We start from the raw sequence: 18,695 nt of genomic DNA, 5'->3' as shown, positions 1-18,695 counted from the left end.
CCAATAATGTCTATGCATCACAGTAGTTCTTACATTTTTATATTTGAATTGAATTCAAAGCAAATACCAGCAAAAGATGGGGGAGTGTGCTGAGCAGGCAGGCTAGCAATGGACGCTGGTGTGGTGCTGGGGGCAGGCAGCCGCGGCCCGTGGGGGGCACAAGAGGGGGCCAAGGGGGTTGAGGGCCGGTCTCCCTTTCCCACCCAAACGACAATGTCATTTTGCTTCTCTTCGCTTTGGGGATCTTCGGCTTCCCCGAGCGTCCACAGCGGAGCTTTCCCTTCTTGTGGAGGCAGTCAAATTAAATGCCATGTGCCACTTAGCCATTGTTCGCCCCCTCTCACTGACCGTGGCTGGAGCAGTGCCCGAGGGAGACTCTGCGGCTGGGGGCGCCGGGAGCCGCAAAGCGGGGCAGAGGGAGTGGTTGTCGGGTTGGCGTCTTCAGCCCGCTGCTGCTCTCTAGTCCTTTCGCTCCAGAGCCTGGGCTTCCCGCCGCGCAGCACGGTCCTCCAGGTCATCAATGGCATCCGACATCCCCTGAGCCGTCAGGACCCTGGCCTTTGTCATGTTCCTCCTGACTGTGCCGGCGTTCCGGTTATAGTTCACCTCAGCCAGGAGGAGGGCCAGGTCCGGTGGTATTCGGCGTGCTGCTACCAGGGGGTGGGAAGAGATATGTGTGGGCAGGTGGTTTGGGGACAGGAGGTGGGCTCTGGGGGTGAGGGGCAGACATAGGGTGACTCGGGGCCAGGGTTGCTGGGACAGGTGGGGGAACTGTGGATGTGGATGGGGGTGGGGCAACTGTGGACAGGGGAGTGGAGGCAGCAGCAGGCACGGCCCAGGAAGATGTCGGAGCAGATGAAGGTGGCGGTCCCGTGGAGGTCCCAGCTGGCGGCGGGGGTGGTGGTGCAGTGGAGGTCGACGTCCCAGCTGGCGGGAGTGGTGGTGGTGCAGTGGAGGTCGACGTGGTCCCACGCCGCGGCCCAGACGGCATGACCCGCGACCAGTCAATCGCCGTCGGGTCCAGAGGGTGGAGGCCACACTTCCTGAAGCCAGCCACCACCACTCTCCGATCCACGAGCCTCTCTAAGGACCCTTGAAAACTCTTTCTTCGAAACGACGAAAGAGTGGTTCATGACCGACACGTCTCCCGCAACCCGGGCGAAACCTGCCTGTGGGGGCTTCTGGGTTCACCTTGTCCAGACTGGAGCTGTGTGTGTGTGTGTGGGGGAGGGGTGAAAGGGTTCATACAGACATTACAAAACAAAACAAGGACTTAGTTTCAAGCACCTTGTTTAATTTTTTTTTGCTATTTTCAAGGTATTCCAGGACTTGACTTTCTCCCCCTCAAACTCCAAGCACATTGGCAGAACCCTGCGAGTTAACGTTATTTTCATGTTTTATTGTCTATACTGTCATATCAGGGAAATGGCTGCTTGATTCTTTGTTAAAAGCGCCCCGCCGAATCTTCAGTCGAGACAAAGCAGTAGACTATTATATGGGGCTTTTCAGCATTAAAAATACGTCTAATGCAGTCGCACACATTCTTAAACTACCGTCGCCCAAGCACTTCAGTGCTACTTTCTCTTATCAAAGGTACTTCCATAAGGTATTTGGACATCTTATCATGCACATATTAATATGAAACTTTACATATTTAGACTGTCGTATATGTGCTAATAATAACGACTCACCTTATCGCGCGATCAGCCTCCTTCAAATGACTGGGAAGGAAGGAGGAAGTACGTCACTCGGTCCGCAAACAAAGGTGGTCGGGTTTGCGTAAAAGTGTCCGTGTTGGTTCCGTTAACTACTCTACACCAGCTCTACACCAGACAGTAATATTGTAATGTCACTTATTACTTTCAAATGAAAGTAACTAACGCTAGTCATATTTACATTTTGAAAGTACCTTCCCAACACTGCTCCTGCATGATTCAGAGTTGTACACTTCATATTATGAAGTGTGTTTGAGTTAGTTATATCCTTGTCCTGTGGAGGGCAGTACGCCTAGTAGCGTCTACACTGCCGGAAATTGGAAACTTGAAAGAAGAAGAACTGGCATGGCTTCCAAAGTGTGCTTCCAAGTTTCCAACCTAACCTAAACTTCTTGAATTGAACCTTTTGTCGTTATTATAGTGTTTATATTGTTAATAATAGTGTTGTAATATATTGTAGTTTGTTTGAAGTGTTATCGACATGGGACAGTGCTTCGTTCCAGATTGCAATCACCGTTCAGGCGTCAATCAATGCCGTTTCTACCTCTTCCCAAAGAGTGAGTCTGCAAAGAAGCGGTGGCTGAAATATATAAGGTAACGTTCATCATAGCCTTAACCTTGCATTCACGTAGCTGAGCTGCATGGGACAAGCAGCTTACTAGTAGTAGGTAGCGTTAGCCCTTTCCAGAACGCTGTACATTCCAATCATCCGACCTACAACGTTCTTGAAAGGGCTAACGCTAGCTAGTAGGTAACGTTACGTTAGTTAGCGTTGTAGCTCACTAAAGTTAACTTCCAGAGTGTACACTTGTGCCTAATACCTTGCTTATACTGCATCCTAGCCTACCAACAAGCCCCGGTGCAATTTGTGTCATTTTCTATGGCCATGGACCTTCCTAAGTGTCTGGAATAAAGTTGAATTGATAAGGCTTCATGGAGTTTGCCAGAGATAACGTTAGTCTCAACGTGAGACTCCTCTGTTATAGCTAACAGCGTCTAGCCAAGTCGAGGGACAACGACAGATTGGCTTTATCTGTTCCCCACTGCACTTGTTAGAAGTAAAAGTACTGCATTAAAAGTCTTAGTAAAAAAGTAATTGGCATATTAGCAGAAAATGTAGGCCTACCTAAAGTAACGGTACACTATGATTTTAATGTGCAGCATTTTATTAAAGTGGCTGGTCGAGTTTGAACAAATTCTAAGTAATTATACAGTTTGTTTAATTTAATTAAACAACATTGCATCATAATTGATAAAATGCTCATATATTTTCTATGTTGGGGCAGGATGACTTCCCTGTTACCATACAAACTAGGGCTGGGTATTGGCAAGGACCTCATGATACAATACGTATCACGATACATGGGTCACGATACGTTTGTATCAGGATACATTGCGATACAATACATATTGCGATATATTGCAATACTCTACATAATTTACTGAAAATTTAATTCGCTGTGTGTACTACCCAGGTAGTGTAATAATATGTACATCACTTTATATTGATAACTTAGTGGACAAATTGAGTCAAAATTACTGTGTTGTGTGTGTTACTGAACATACTGTAATAAAAAGTATTTTTTATTGTGTCACTGAACTGTGCAAAAAATCGATAACGGCGATATATCACGATATTTTTCTGAAATATCGATACAGTATTGCGGAAAAAAGTATCGCGATATATTGCCGTATCGATTTTATGGCACAGCCCCAATACAAATGCCTCTCGAGGTCTATCAATCAGTCAGTCCTTTAGCAACTACAAACCACACTGTTAAAATAAATGTAGTGGAGCTAAAAAGTACAATATTTTCCATTTTGCTACTCACTAGACCCTTCTCACGGGGGCCATTTTGTGTCGAAAAGGCAGGGTAAACACAGGTGCAAGCAAAACACTAATGAGGGTTTCAAACTTCCATGATTGGAATTTGGAAACCCTCATTAGTGTTTTGCTTGCACCTGTGTTTATTCTGCCTTCTCGACAGAAAATGGCCCCTGTGAAAAGGGTCTATACTCTATGTAACAGTAAGGCAAGGGAAGGCGCCTACACGGCACATGCATGGAGTCCATTTTTCTTTTCAATTAATGAGCTGAACCAAATGCACCTGCAAGATCATGACTCCCTGCACCCCCTGTACAGTAGGCTATGTAATACGCTGTTTTCTTCTTTCAGACGTGCAGACAGGCAGCCCGGTACCTGGTCTAGAGTGTGCAGCTGTCACTTTACAGAAGGACGTGAGACTCCAAAATGGTTCCCCGGGCGTGTGAAGAGTCCGACCGTGGAGAAGAGTGTGCCCGTGGCGGGCAGTCCACCTGTGGAGGGGAGTCCGCCTGTGCCCGTGGATGACAGTGTGCCCATGGCGGGCAAGCCAAAGGTTTGTGGTTGTGGGGCGTTTGTTTATAATGTTTTCTGAAAATCGCATTAAAAAAAAAGCGCATTTACGCTTCAAAAGTCATAAAATATTATATTTAAGCTTATGATGATGAGGCTCGTTGTCTGCTTTAATGACAATTTACGCACACCACTATAGCCTATCTTGCGGACCATAATATTGATTGATTGATCAATCACACATTAGGTCTGATTATGATCCGATATGCGTTACAGTTTTGTTGTTTGTCGGATCCATGTGCATAGGTATCTGTAGGAAAATGGCATGCTCCAGGCTCTAAAACCTGTTGAAATCCTGTAGTTGTGTGTGTGGATGGCGCTGCCTGTGAGCGAGAAGATAAAGTATGGCGTTTTCAGGCATTAGTTTGGCCAGTTGCTGTGGATGCAGTTGTTACAGTAGCAAAGCGGCATAAATAACTAGCCTACAATTACATGATGAACAGTACAACGATATTTCATGGCATAAACCTCTTGTTTTTACGCACACACTCGTCGTCATCTCATAGGCTATTTTCTATAACCTATCTATCTGATGATGTCCATTTTATTGCACACACACCCGATAACATGGTTTGGACATAAACACGTGATGGTGACTGATGAGCGACTAAAATCAGACTCAATCATTAATAACAACGCCAGTGTGTCATTACGCACTGCACAGCATTACGTAACGCTGGTATGGCCACATGGAGAGAGGCAGAATCCATTCATTTTTCATCTATTCTGAGGTCAATTTACCAAATTAATAACTCATTAACTCAAATCAACTCTCAATAACTGTCAAACTAGATGAATGACAGAATGTTTGACAGTTATTGAGAGTTGATTTGAGTTAATGAGTTATTAATTTGAGTTAGTGTGGACCAGTGATGTCACTGGTCCACACTTTAACACTCAATAACTGTCAAATTAAATGACAGACTTCAAAACAGTTTACAGTTTTCTGATATACTACTGATGTTCTAATGATACAAAGCTGGTTGAAAATGGGCGGAGTGTTCCTTTAAACAGTTTTTCATGAACGCGAGCAGCAGGTCTAATAATGACTCGCATAAGCCTCTTCCTGTTGTGTCACGTGCCAAAAGAAAACCAAGGAAGTGCTCGTGAATAGAGACGCCTTTTGAGGGCTCACAATTTACAATTTGTAGCACCACTGATTCTAGCTGCTCATTGTGACTGAGGTCTGGAGTGCAGTCCATGATTACTGCATCATCTTTGGCTTTCTTTACTCTCTCTACAATTGCATCAGCTGTACACTTTTGCCACAAGGCAAATGAGCTCATTCTGAATACTCTTGCTTAAACAAGTCTCACTGAGCTCTTGTGCCTGAATTCTCCTCAAATGCTCTCCCATTTGACGGGGTCAAACTCAGCCATCAATTGAACTTGCCCAAGGAACTTTCCATTTATGCCAGACTCAAACAACTTGTCTGAGTGGCCACGGAATGCAAGATTACGCTCTGCCAGGTGGTTCACAGTTGCAAGTCATCTTCTTAACACGTTAATTGCCAACAACGAGTTGAGTCGTCAAACACAATCCAGCTGTTCACTGCCACCGACGAGTTGAGTCGTCAAAAAAAATATATATATTTTTTTGACGGTGCTACGTGGATCAATGCCCCCCGCGTCTCCTATGGAGATATTGGAAGTATTGAATGTGTATAATCTATTTTACCGACCAGCTAGGTGGCGACGGTCCTCTCCCGACAGAGATAAAGTCAACCAAAAGCAGCCGCCTCCCGCGGGTGCTTCCTCCAAGGAAGGAAATCAAGGAAATGGCTTGGCGATTTTACAGTCAGAAACGAACAAGCCTCATTCTCATACTGTAGGCGGGGACGCTTTCGCGCTGCTGCGGTGGGGGGTTCCAGAAATGGACTGTGTGGCTACTGTCCATGGTGGGCAGCATAAAGCCTAGAGTCGCACGGGGCTTCATCGGGGCTCTCAAACCCAAGAGACGAGTGAGACCTACTGTATCCACACTCGCTGCCAGGGAGGCAGGCTGCTCAAACTCGCTGCCAGGCTCCCAGCAGCAGAGCACTCACTTGTGACAAACGCAGGCTGAAAGCCACTAGACACGCCCACGGAGGGAGGAGTTTGAAGGAGAGGGCGTTCGGAACTATATTGTTTGGATGTCTGATCTCTCACTGATGCCAAAAATAAATGGTTAAAGTGACTGTTCTGCGTGTTTGATTGAATTTCACAAAACTGCGATTATCTCAGCTTCCTGTCTCACACGCTAAAACCATGCTGTACTCAACGGCTAATATCTACATAACTACTAACTCTACAAACTAACTCTTTTAGACAGAGAAAGCACACATTCTATTAGTACTTTTGTGAACTTTGTGTTGACAAACTCCAAGCAGAAAAGAATCCTCGGCTCTTGTAAAATGAGCCAGAATCCTCAAAAAAACGGCTTGGCAAAAGCTACCTACAGCAAAAAAAAAACGGCTGGCAGTCAATGTGTTAAAATCTCTCTCCAGCGCTTTGCTTCAAGAGCAATTAGATCTTGGGTTCAGTTGATCTATAGCTGTGTTTGTTTGTAGTTTCTGTAATAGATTGCGCCAGGTATCCATGTTTGTGATGTGCTCGGCCTCAGCGGAACTCTCATGCATTCTCAAAACGGCTGAAAGATCTTTCCCATGGCGCTGAAACCATCCCCACTTAGCAGAGTTATCTTTTCTCTGTTTCCAAACAGGCGGCAACAAAAGAACAGAACGCTGTCCTTTTTTCACTGTACACAAGCCAGGACCTGTTGATCTTTTCTCCATTCTTCATTTGGATGTAATAGTTACTGCTTGTTACTGCTTGACAGCTGTTTAGGCCAGAGTCACTGTTTCCTCTAGATTCGTTTTGCAGCGGCGCACCGCCGCTCCTGGAATTTGCCCGCTGCTCCTTCAGAAATAAGAGTATGTCATTGGACAATACAATGTCAATCTTACCGATCTTCCCAATCAACAACCAATTAGGTTGAATAAATTAATTGATTGGTAGTGATTGGTGAAGAAGGTTTAGGCTTCACTGTTCCCTGTGAAGTGCATGTGTTTTTCAACCAATCATATTTAGCATGAGATAAATTGCCGAGGAAATAAAACGCCCTAGGGGGTAATGTTTTTCTATTGTACCCCTGAGGGACAGACCCACTGGCACAGACTCTGTCTGCATGCCGCTTCATCAGTGCCCTACAGGTGTGACTGTTGTTATAGCATTTTAACACATTAAGTGCCAGAGACGGACTAATTCGTCTTACATAATCCAGCGCTTAAGTGCCAAGGACGGACTAACTCGTCTTACATAAAGATTTTTTTTTTTTGACAGTGGGACATCAATCAACCCCTTTTACATCTTCGAGATAAGTATTTGCAGCAAGAGCATGTGTGTAATCTATTTTACCGACCACTAAGTGGCGACAGAGACCGAGAGAAGTCACAGCCACGGGACCCAAAAGCCACAAAAGCAGCCGCCTCGCCCGGACACACACACACAGAACGGACAGAGATCCCTTCCCCCCAGAGCCGCGCAGCAACGCGCGAACACACACACACACACACACACACACACACACACACACACACACACACACACACACACACACCGCGGAAGCAAGCCATTCAAGGAAATGGCGACGCGATTTTACAGTAATCCATATCCATTTCAGACTCGTCTTGCCCGACAGGCAAGCAGGCAGGCAGGCACGCAGACAGACAGGCAGGCAGCACAATGCGCTTCTGACACGCCCGCTGAAGCCAGGAGGAAGGAGGAGAAGACACACGGAGGGAGGAGTTTGAATGAGAGGGGTGTTTCCTGTTGTTATGGAGGAAATTACTGTTCAAAACTATTGTTTAGAATGTCTGACGGTCTTACTGATGCCAAAAATGAATGGTTAAAGTGACTGTTTCACAAAAAGCCATTTATCTCTGAATAAATTTCCAGACGCTGAAACCATGCTGTACTCAACGGCTAATATCTACATAACTACTAACTCTGCAAACTAACTCTTTTAGACAGAGAAAGCACACATTCTATTAGTTATTTTTAGATGATTGATGTTCATGAATTCTTAACAGAAAATAATCCTCGGCTGTTCTAAAATGAGCCAGAATCGTCAAAAACACCCCTGGCACAACTTACCTACAGGAATGAAAACATGGCTGGCACCCAATGTGTTAAGCATTTTTATTAAGAAAAAACACATTTGATTGATATTTTATAAAAAAATATATATATTATTATATAAAGTCCCCCATCTCTTCTAAAAAATAAGGGAGGACCATCCTCCTTTGGATACATTAATAACCTCCACTGCTTGTTACTATCATCATCATCAGTATATAAATGGGAACTAGGGCTCTGTCTGTCTGTTTCTCTGTCCCACTGTGATTGTCCCACTGATGTAACATCATCAGTGATGTCATAAATTCCACTGTGACATCATCAGTGATATCATAAATCCCACTGTGACATCATCAGTGATGTCATAAATCCCTCATAAATCCCACTGTGACATCATCAGTGATGCCATAAATCCCACTGTGACATCATCAGTGATGTCATAAATCTGACATCATCAGTGATGCTGGTCTCATTGGCCACACAGCGGCCGAGCTGCGAATGCGAGCTGCAGGACAGGTGAGCCGCAGGACAGGCGAGCCCGCGAGATCCCTAGTAAAATAAAGAAACAAGCATGGGTTGTGGCGAATCAGTGCTTCTGACTACAAGTTGCGTTTGCCAATCGCTTACCATCAGTGCTTCCAAGCTATGCTTCCAAGTCTTTTCATCCATGTTACAAGTTCCCACAGGCTGAAATCCGATGGTTAATTACTTTAAATTGTGTCCAATGGAACCAAAATGACTGAATATAGCACCAGAAAACAAGAAAAAAAGCGCCTCTTGAGGTACGCTTCAAATTGCTCAAACGCCAAGGCAGCCAGAACAAAACAAGTAAACCCGGGAAATCCCCGGTACTCGCTAACCTTCCCCTAGTTGAATAGGGCCCCGTTTCTCACGGGTATTAACCCTCATCTCCTCCCTCTGCCCTTTAGATGGTTCCTGCTGAGCAGCCCTACCCCGGCGTTGACATTCAGCCTGAGATGGAAGATGAGAGAATGAGCCGCTCGGCTCCTGGCCCTAGCCAGCCAACTTCCCACCCCGCTAGCCTGAGGGGCGTCAACACTACCCCTCGCAAGAAACAAACCAGAAGCCGCTGGCGACCTGCAGAAGTTGAAACCCTCCGAAAAATTATATCCGATAAGGGAGGTAACCCTGGGCTATACGCACAGATCAGGAAAGTCCTCCCCAGGTTTACCGTATACCAAATAAGGCATAAGGCAAAATGGGTCTGTAAGACTCTTACGAAAGAGGTGCCGTCATCTCCCAACGACTCCACCTGGGATACTTTCCTGAAAAACTTAGGGACATCACTACCGGCAGGCAATCCCCCCAATCTGGCTAGGGGACTTATTAAAGAAGAACTAGAGAACCCGAATAGGAACAATCTATGGCTCTTTGCTTCCCCATTTCCCACCTGCAAAGAGATAAACAAATTCCTTAAAAAGCTTTTCCGTAGACGTAACCTCACTAAACCGAAAACCAGGAGACGTCTCTTGCGCACTAAGGTAACGCCAAGAATGATCGTAAACAAAAAGTTGCAACAGAGACTAAAACTTCGACGACTGTATAAAGAAGACAAGGAACGCCTGGCTAGTCTTATATTTGATGGTTGCAAGCAAAGGAGCTGTAGAATTAAACCTGCTATAGTAGAAGAAGCCTTTAAAAGTAAGTGGGAGGCAGAGGATAGATTTGCGGGACTCGGCCAATTCTCCCCCTTTGATAAAGCGGACAATGCTATTCTGCAAACACCTATCAAACCCAAAGAAGTGCAAAGAGTACTCAAAAAGCTACATGATACAGCAGCGGGTTTGCATGGAGTCTCCAAGAGCCAAATCTTAGACTGGGACCCAGAGGCGACCAAGTTGGCTTGCCTCTTCAATGCCATTCTCTTGACAGGGAAGGTACCCTCGTGCCTCAAGAAGAACAGAACAACCTTGATCCCTAAAACTAAAGATATATCTGAACTTGGTGCCATCTCTCAATGGAGTCCCATCTCCATAGCCCCCATATTCTTCAGATTGCTCTCGGGGGTGGTCAATAATAGACTTGAAGTGGCATGCCCTCTGAACCCCAGGCATCGAGGTTTTATTGAAGGCCCAGGCTGTGCAGAGAATCTACTTATCTTGGAGGGAGTCATCAAGCTAAGTAAAAGAGAACGCGGTCGCAGGCCCTTAGCGGTAGTCTTCATAGACTTCGCAAAAGATTCAGTCTCTCATCGCCTAATCGAAGAGGTACTGCGACAAAAAGAACTAGACCTACTGATGCTGAATTTCCTTACTGCCTCCTATAAGAATTGTACCACGGTGGTTGGTACATGCGGTAAAACCACAGGAAAGATTAGCCTGAAAGTTGGTGTCAAACAGGGGGACCCTTTGTCCCCATTGCTGTTAAGCCTGGCGTTGAACCCACTCCTTTGCAAATTGGAGGAACTAGGCAAGGGTTTTACTTACGGAGATGCTAAAGTTGCTGCTCTAGTCTTTCCCGACAATATCGCTCTTCTGAGCTCTTCCTGGGAGGGTATGGACAAAAACCTTCAAGTCCTTGAGAGATTCTGTGAGCTGACAGGCCTGGAGATTAATGCCCAAAAATGCCACAGCTTTTTCATTGACCGAGCAGAGAGGAGCTATGTGATCAACAACAGCCCCCCCTGGAAACTTAAAGGAGTTGAACTCCACCTGATCGGCCCAAAAGAGTCAGAGAAGTACCTAGGAGTAGGCCTCAGTCCCTGGAAGGGAATCGTAGTTCCAGACCCCTGCAAGTTGACTAAAGAGCTAATAGACAGACTCTCTTCCACCCTCTTGGGACCCAGTCAAAAAGTCGAACTCCTCCGCTCGTATGGCATTCCTAGGTTGACCTATGTAGCTGACAACGGGATGATAAAAATGCCCCAACTCAAGAAGTGCGACAAAATTGTCAGAAAGGCAGTTAGGAGCTGGTTACGTCTCAGCGAGACTGTTGCCAGCGGCTTCTTCTATGCCAGAAATAGTTGCGGGGGACTAGGGCTGGCCAAGATGGCTCAACAGATTCCCACCATTCAGGTGAACAGATTAGCAGCTCTAGCCAATTCCTCAGACTTATGCACTAGGATCCTAACCCTCGAAACTACCTTGAGAAGCCACATAGTGAAACTCAGAGAATGGTCGGGAGCGATGCCCAGTAGGAGTATCTCTGAAGGGCTCCTTGAAGAGACCACGAACAACCCAGGTGTAGCTACAGGAGGCGCTTCTTGTGACCGTCTTGAAAACGACTCCGCCCAAACCTCACCACCCCCTCCTCCAGCTCCCACTGGGGAGTTGAGCCCCGGCAAGAAAACCCAAAAAAGGAAGAATACCCCTTATGACCTCCCTACTAGCCCCTCTAAAGTCGCGAGGTGCTCAGACCTCTTTGAAAAGATCATACCCGACTGGAGAAGAACTGAGTTCAACAACTGGGTCTCGTTGACGGGCAAGGGTACTGAGGTTTTTAGGAATGACATTGTCAGCAACCACTGGATTAGGAATCCCTCCCTCTTTGGGATGACTGAATCCCAATTCATTCTGGCAGCCAAACTTAGGACGGCGACCTTTCTTGCACTCAAGAAAGGCCGAAAGACCTCCGCCAAGGAGGTCGCCAAGGAGGTTAAGTGTAGATTGTGCAGGGAATACAAAGAGACCATTAAACATCTGACCTGCAGATGCAAAGTACTAAAGGTAAACCGTACGGATAGACACGATAAGATCGTCAAACTTTTAGGCCGTGAGGCCGCAAAGAAGGGCTGGGAGGTATTCATGGAACCGCATCTGCAGACCGAGGAAGGGAAACTGGGCGTGCCCGATCTCTGTTTAATTAAAGGTAGCCAGGGAATAATGATAGACGTCACCATCAGAATGGAATTGTCCAAAACCACGCTAGAGAAAGCATACAACGAAAAAGTCAAGAAATACTTCCCCTTCACTGCTGCCTTTAAAGAGAGGTGGCCCCAAGTAAGAAGGGTGGCAATCAGAGGGTTCCCGCTTGGAGCCAGGGGCAAATGGTACAGACCGAATGACAGACTCTTGAAAGACATTGGTGCATCCGAATGGCGTCGAGCTCAACTGGCCCGTCTTTTCAGCAAGAGAGCCCTTATAGGCACTATTGATTTACTAAAAACTTTCAGTAAAGGGAGGGATTTCGGGCGAGGCAGTAACCCGAAGCGGCGAGATAAGCCCGAGCTGAGGAGGGCTAAACCTATTGTTGGGACTGGTGCGCAAGGGAACATTAGAGTCGTCCGGACAAAACTGGTGAGTGTCTTTGCTAAGCTCTCTAAGAGCTCTAAGTTCTCCCCGAACCTAGATCCACAGACGCTAGCAGCCTACCTTGGAGACAAACTTGGCCGTAAAGTTAACTGTGAACGCATAGTCACTGGGGGCCATCGGTACAGCTCGTTTAAAGTGTGTGCAGAGTGTAACGATGTTGCAGAGATGTATACACCTGATCTGTGGCCTGAAGGCTCTGTGGTTAGGCGTTACTATGAGCCTCGCAAGACGGGTGCTGTGGGAGTCAACTTAACCATGCCCTCCCACTACAGATGGCAGTAGTGCGCTTAACGGGGCTTCGGCTGAACCGTCCGCTTAAGCTGTGCGGGTTGGCTCATATAACTGTAGGGGGCTGCGTCTCGGGAGCAGCGCTGGTGACAGAGCCCGACATGTAACTGTTGACAATGTGCTGCAAACATGTGACATCCTGTGTCTGCGGAGGACTTTGGACCTCTCCTGCCCAAGCAGGTAATGCAGGTGGAGTAGTGGAAACAAATGTTGGTAAAATATTTGACAGATTATTAAAGAAAGCCCTTCCTGTTTCAAGATGTTTATGTATGGTAATAAAATTGATGGAAAAATGTTCATCAAGTCTCTGTGTCTATTGATGTATTTCTCCTGATGTGCTGGTAGCTATGGTAGATTCTAGTTCCACTTCTTGCCAATTAGAATTTAAGAGGTAACAGTCGTAAGTGGCTCAACTGTATCTCTGATGCTATCCATGGTTCAAGAGGGCAACAGTGAGTTAGCAGAGTAACCATATCGCTTGGACCAAGTCCTCCAGGAGCCTGTCATCCTGGGGGGTGGGAAAAGCAAGACAAGAATGGTCGGCCATGCCGCAAATTCCTCCACCCTACCGATCTTTTACCAACTCAGGTACTCAAAGACCATACCCAGTATTCCTAGTTGGGTCCCCAGTCTGAAGGGCAGACATCTTGGGCTAAAGATGGCCAGTATCCTCGGGTCTCGAGGGGCGGCCCTCTACCTGTGATACTGATGGGTAAAGGGCGCAATGGGGTGGGCATCACCTCCATAAGAGTTCCTACCTGGGACTCTAATGCAAGAGAGCGGCACTAGGCCCGAGACACCCATGATTCATGAATTTGTCGTTCTGATGCAATTTTAGCATATGGGTATTTAGAAAGAAACAGTGCAAAGTAAAAAATAATCAAAAAAAATTGTGCCAATGGTAGGTCACCTTACCTTGCCTAATTGTAAAGTCCGACTCTGCACACACACACACACACATTTGGTTCCACAGATGAAGTATGGCATGTGATTTGCTGTGGATGCAGGCTTGTTACAGTAATGCGGATGGTCTGATAGCCCAGTGATTCCCAACCAGGGGTACGTGTACTTGAGCAGCTTGCAGGGGGTACTTGGAATGATTGGGGAATACAATTTACTTCCAAAATGATAAATAAATAAATATATATTCCAAGTCATTTCATAAGCCCATTGTTAAAATGTGATGTGTGTGCCGCAACTAGTTCTGCTGGCAAGTGTCAACTGCTACACTGTTCTGCTACTGATAATGGCAAAAAAAAAAAAAAAAGCCCAAACACCGACAGTTCAGTGAAACATATATTTTGTATAGATTTACTTGTATGTAATCATGAACACGCATGAGTGAGGGGTACTATTGTCATGGAAAAACAGCTCAAGGGGTACATAACACAAAAAAGGTTGGGAACCACTGTGATAGCCTATAGTCCTGACAATTAGCTGTGCCATCTCATCTCGCATGGACACCTTCTGAAGAATTGGGTTGTTTCAATGATGGGCATCATGGACTGTTATCATGGACTGATGAGCATAAACACCCCTATGCTATTTTTCTTTCCATTCGAATGTAAATGGCAACACATGAATGAATTAACATGAAGAAATCGCTTGATCTCTGCGTGCTTGAAAACGAAATTATGAATTAATTAGGCTACCATGGCTTTAGATAAGAAGGTGCATGCGTTGTCTCCTTCCCTCCAACAGGTTTCCCAATAGGCTACAGCCTGGGTCATGTGTGCCATTTTGTAATTGTAATTAGGGCTGGGTTAAAAAAATATCGATATATCGATATTGAATCGATATTCATGTGAAGGAACAAGTATCGATCTTTTAAAATGCATTTTACAAAAACAAAACACAATTTTGTTTCTTTAAATAAACATAGGCTATAATATTATAGGCTGTGTGTGGTAGTTAAAACATAGTTTCAAGTTGACGTTTCTTTATGTTTGTAGTTGAAACAAAAACAAATACTGTAGGCTACATGTGCATTGTGCATGCACCATGAGCCAGATGTACAGACCTCAAATCTGTTTGCACTATAATCTTTGTGAACTGGAAATGTTCATGAGCTGTATTTAATTTAATTTGATTTGATTTACAAAGCATTTATACTTTATGAAACACTGTTTACAACATGCTGCTGTTCAATGATTCTGTTGTATAGTGGAAATCTAAATTTGTTTGGCTTCTCACAGAAGACTGTAAAGAAAGAGACAGAAGACTGTAAAGAAAGATAAGATGTTGAATGACTATGTTGGTAATGTTTAAATAAAAAAGAATTGCATGATGTAACCGCTTGCTTTATGGTCAATTCTTAATGTAAATATTAATATTCTTTAATAATGCACCAGGTTAGAGGGTTCCTTGTACAATTTACAGCATTAGTTCTTTGAGAATCTCTTCCATTATCAAGCAAAACTGGTGTAACTAAAATATCGAATCGTATCGTATCGGAAATCTTATCGACTTGGGACCTTGTGTATCGGAATCGTATCGTATCGGGAAGTCAGTGGCGATACCCAGCCCTAATTGTAATAGAGATATGCATATGGCTATGACAGACATTACAGTAGCCTATCGTTTCATAACATTAGACCTAATCATGTGTGATCAATAAGCTATAGGGTTCATAAGATATCGGTGCTATACTGTATGTGTATAAAGTGGCTGCCTTTCCGGCCCATGCTGAACATGGTGAATTAAGTAGCCGACTATGGCTTTAGATCAAAACATAACATATATTAGGCTATGTTTACAGGAAGAACACTCATATTGACACTAGTTAGTTTGTGATTGCCCCTAATCAACACTACCCGGACAGCTCCATGGTGCTGAAAGAGCGCACAGGCTACTTCACAAGCATAATGGAAAAACAAAAACGGGCATTGTTATATCGAGATAATGAAATAAGTCGTTATCACGATAAAACGGTAATAAAATAATAAACATGTGGCCGGCTTCCACAGGAAACAAAACTTATTTTTTATCTGCCTTTTTTTTTATTTTTGGTCAGAGTGAAATGTTCTATGGTCTCTTGTAATTCCAAATATAGCCCAAACAAACATGGCAGCTCCCAGTCCCTGCTTTCCACCCTATCACAGCTGACTCAAACAACACATCTCTCGTGAGATTTGAGCGAGACTCCCGCGAGACTTGAATCGAGCGAAATGAAAATGATATCTCTATCATGTCACGATGGAATAATCAGATCCTGTCAGTGGTAAAAAAACAAGCTTGTTTGTTTCCAACTAAAAGGAGTGAAGGATTTGGGGTGTTTGTGGATGTTTCTGTAATTGGAACATCAATGTTGCGTTGGTGAAGGCTCGCAGTGTGGTGGCCACAGTGGCCACCTACATGAGATTTTTGGTGGCCAAAGAGTAGTGATGTCACGGTACCAATAATTCAGTAGTCGGTACCGGTACTAGTGAATTTCCACGGTACTCGGTACCAATTTCGGTACCACGGTAAAAAAAAAAAACAGACTGATATTTCTTCAACATATTCTCCTTTATTAAAGTATGCAACCATTTCCAATGAACAAATGGCATGTAGCCTTCAACTTTAAAACAAAATAATGTGCTTCTGCTTACTTCTTATACATTCAACTCTGTATGGCAGTGAGTGCAGACAGTGCAACACCAGTGGCATGTAGCCCTCAAGTATTGTTTATTGAATAAAAATAAATAAAAATAAAAATCGATACCCTCGGTACCATGCAAAAACAGGTACCGAAGTACCGAAAACAATGTAGTACCGAAGTACCGAAAACTGTGACAACACTACCAAAGAGTCAATTTTTGTGGCCATGGTTAATGTCGAACCCTGCACCTCTCGTAACGGGACAAGCCCCGTCTTTTATTGTCACACAAACACCACAACACACTCATGCTGACGGTGGCCGGTGAAAAGTGTCCTCTGCATTTAACCCATCCAATCATGTCCTTTCCTCCGAGGGGCAGGCCAGGAGCAGTGGTCGCTTTCTCGTACAGCGCCCGGGGACCAACACGGGGAGAACATGCAAACTCCACACAGAAAGAAAGGCCCTTACGACGAGATACCCCACCTGGGCAGTGGGCACTGAAGATATGGGGGGAACACAACCACAGGGCCCACAGTGTCCCAGGCGAGAATCGAACTCAGGACCTTCTGACTGTGAGGCGACAGCTCTACCACTGCGCCACCGTACCCCCCTCGATTGGTCATCAATTTGAATCTGTGAATTGTTACACCCCTAGGATTTAGCCTTTAGTGAAATCAATCTGATTCCTCTCCCTCTCTCTCTCTCTCTCTCTCTCTCTCTACAGTTGAGCATGGATGGGACGCCAGATACACAGATCCTCCAGTCTGTTGTACCTGCTGCTGCCAACCTACAGGGGGCTCCAGTGAGTTCACATCCATCGAAACAGAGGGAGACAGCCGTGCCGAGTGTCGCTGCAAGAGAAGTCATCCCAGTCCATTTCAGTAAACGTGGTCAGCCTACATATGTTGTTAATCTGCCATGCATCAAGTCAGGCTCGCAGACTACAGGCCAAACAACACTGGTGAAGGTCAGCGACATCGTAGCTGCTTTGCATTCAAACCCAGACTATGTGGTTTCAAAAGACCAAGATGTCACAGGAGGTGTGACAAAGAAAGTCGAGGCAAAGCCGCAGTTTGAACCAACACCGGGAGTCAAGACATCACCGGCTGTGTCGAGTCCATCAGGTGTGTCTGCAGTGAAACCTGTCTATAAACTCTCTGACACATCGGCACGCTCTTCACCGTCTGACGGATCAAAAACAACGCAGGCCCTGGTGAGCTCTGCAGCTGTGAAGGACGCTAAGAGACCCAGAAATGGGCTGCTCTATCCACACTGCAGGGAAATAGGCATCGAACTTGGCACAAAGAGACCACAGCGAAAGGAGAAGCTGGATGTGAAGCGGCTCACCAACGGCATCGTCGCGGAGGTTTGTCGTTACGCCGACAAAGTGACCAAGGCTTATCGGTTTGTCGTGTTTAAAACGTTGGAGGACCACTTTGGGCTCGGTTTGGAAAGTGACCTGCATGAGAAATTCTACCACAGCCTGTCCAAGGATTTAATCAAGCAAGTGAGTAAGAACGGAAAGTGGATGAAGGGCGCAGGCCGATTTGGGGTGTACAATCTACCTGTGGTGAAGAAGAAGATTCTCCGTCCTATAAGCCTAGATAGTATAAATATCAAATTGCCCAAAAAGCTGGATCCGTCAGTGGCCCTCGAGAGGCGGAAACGCTATCAACAGGTCCTCTGGGAAAGAAAATTAAAGACGTTCACTGCTGTGCAGAATGAAAGGATCAGAACATTTCAGATGTTTGTACATCAACACAAAATGTTTCTAAATACTTGGTTGTATCGTGACGGACAGGCGGCGCAGCTCACCGCTGTGAATGAGGACGGCGAGGGGGACGTCGCTCCACGCTCTGTGGAAACGGCGATCTCCAGCCAAAACGGCGGACGTGCAGAGGAAAACGTGCAGGGCGTCGAGTCTCTGCCCGAGTCTGACGGACCAGAAGTGAGGGAAACCCCGGGAGTGGAGTGTGACCGAGCAGACAACACCGCATCCGGAGGCGTTTCCAGGCGTTTCCAATCTTGTCAGATCAAAACCAAATCGGCTGCTGAACTCTTGCACGTTGAGCACAGCTATGCAGCAGCTGAGGCACCAGACAGAACGGCTGAAAAGCCCTATCCCCTCAGCAGGAGAATAGGTCTACACCTGGGTGTCAAATCAACATTTGAACCCTGTAAACGGAGGCTTCCTTTGAATGTGCTCACTAACGGCGTGATGCTCGAAATTCACGATTTTGCCAAAGAAGTCTGTGCCTCTTCCAAGCAGATTGTCTTTAATATCCTTGCGGACAGTTTTGACTATGACTTCACACCCGAACAGGCAGAGTG

General features: G+C 45.6%; 1 protein-coding gene and 1 long non-coding RNA gene across 2 annotated transcripts in view; both read left to right on the top strand.

Moving 5' to 3' along the window:
- The window catches only part of nav2a (neuron navigator 2a), a gene marked incomplete at its 5' end in the record, with an annotated part of 855,299 nt that overhangs the window by 570,841 nt on the left and 265,763 nt on the right, over positions 1-18,695 (top strand). The window lies entirely within an intron of this gene.
- On the top strand, positions 2,208-9,271 carry LOC310791038. Its single transcript, XR_014553416.1, has 3 exons — positions 2,208-2,309; positions 3,892-4,093; positions 9,155-9,271. It is a non-coding gene; the product is annotated as an uncharacterized lncRNA (long non-coding RNA).

This window comes from Poromitra crassiceps, assembly GCF_964638095.1.
Source record: "Poromitra crassiceps genome assembly, chromosome: 16".
Taxonomy (NCBI): domain Eukaryota; kingdom Metazoa; phylum Chordata; class Actinopteri; order Beryciformes; family Melamphaidae; genus Poromitra; species Poromitra crassiceps.
The sequence above is the reverse complement of the archived record's forward strand: the minus strand, read 5'-3'. Positions and strand labels throughout refer to the sequence as shown.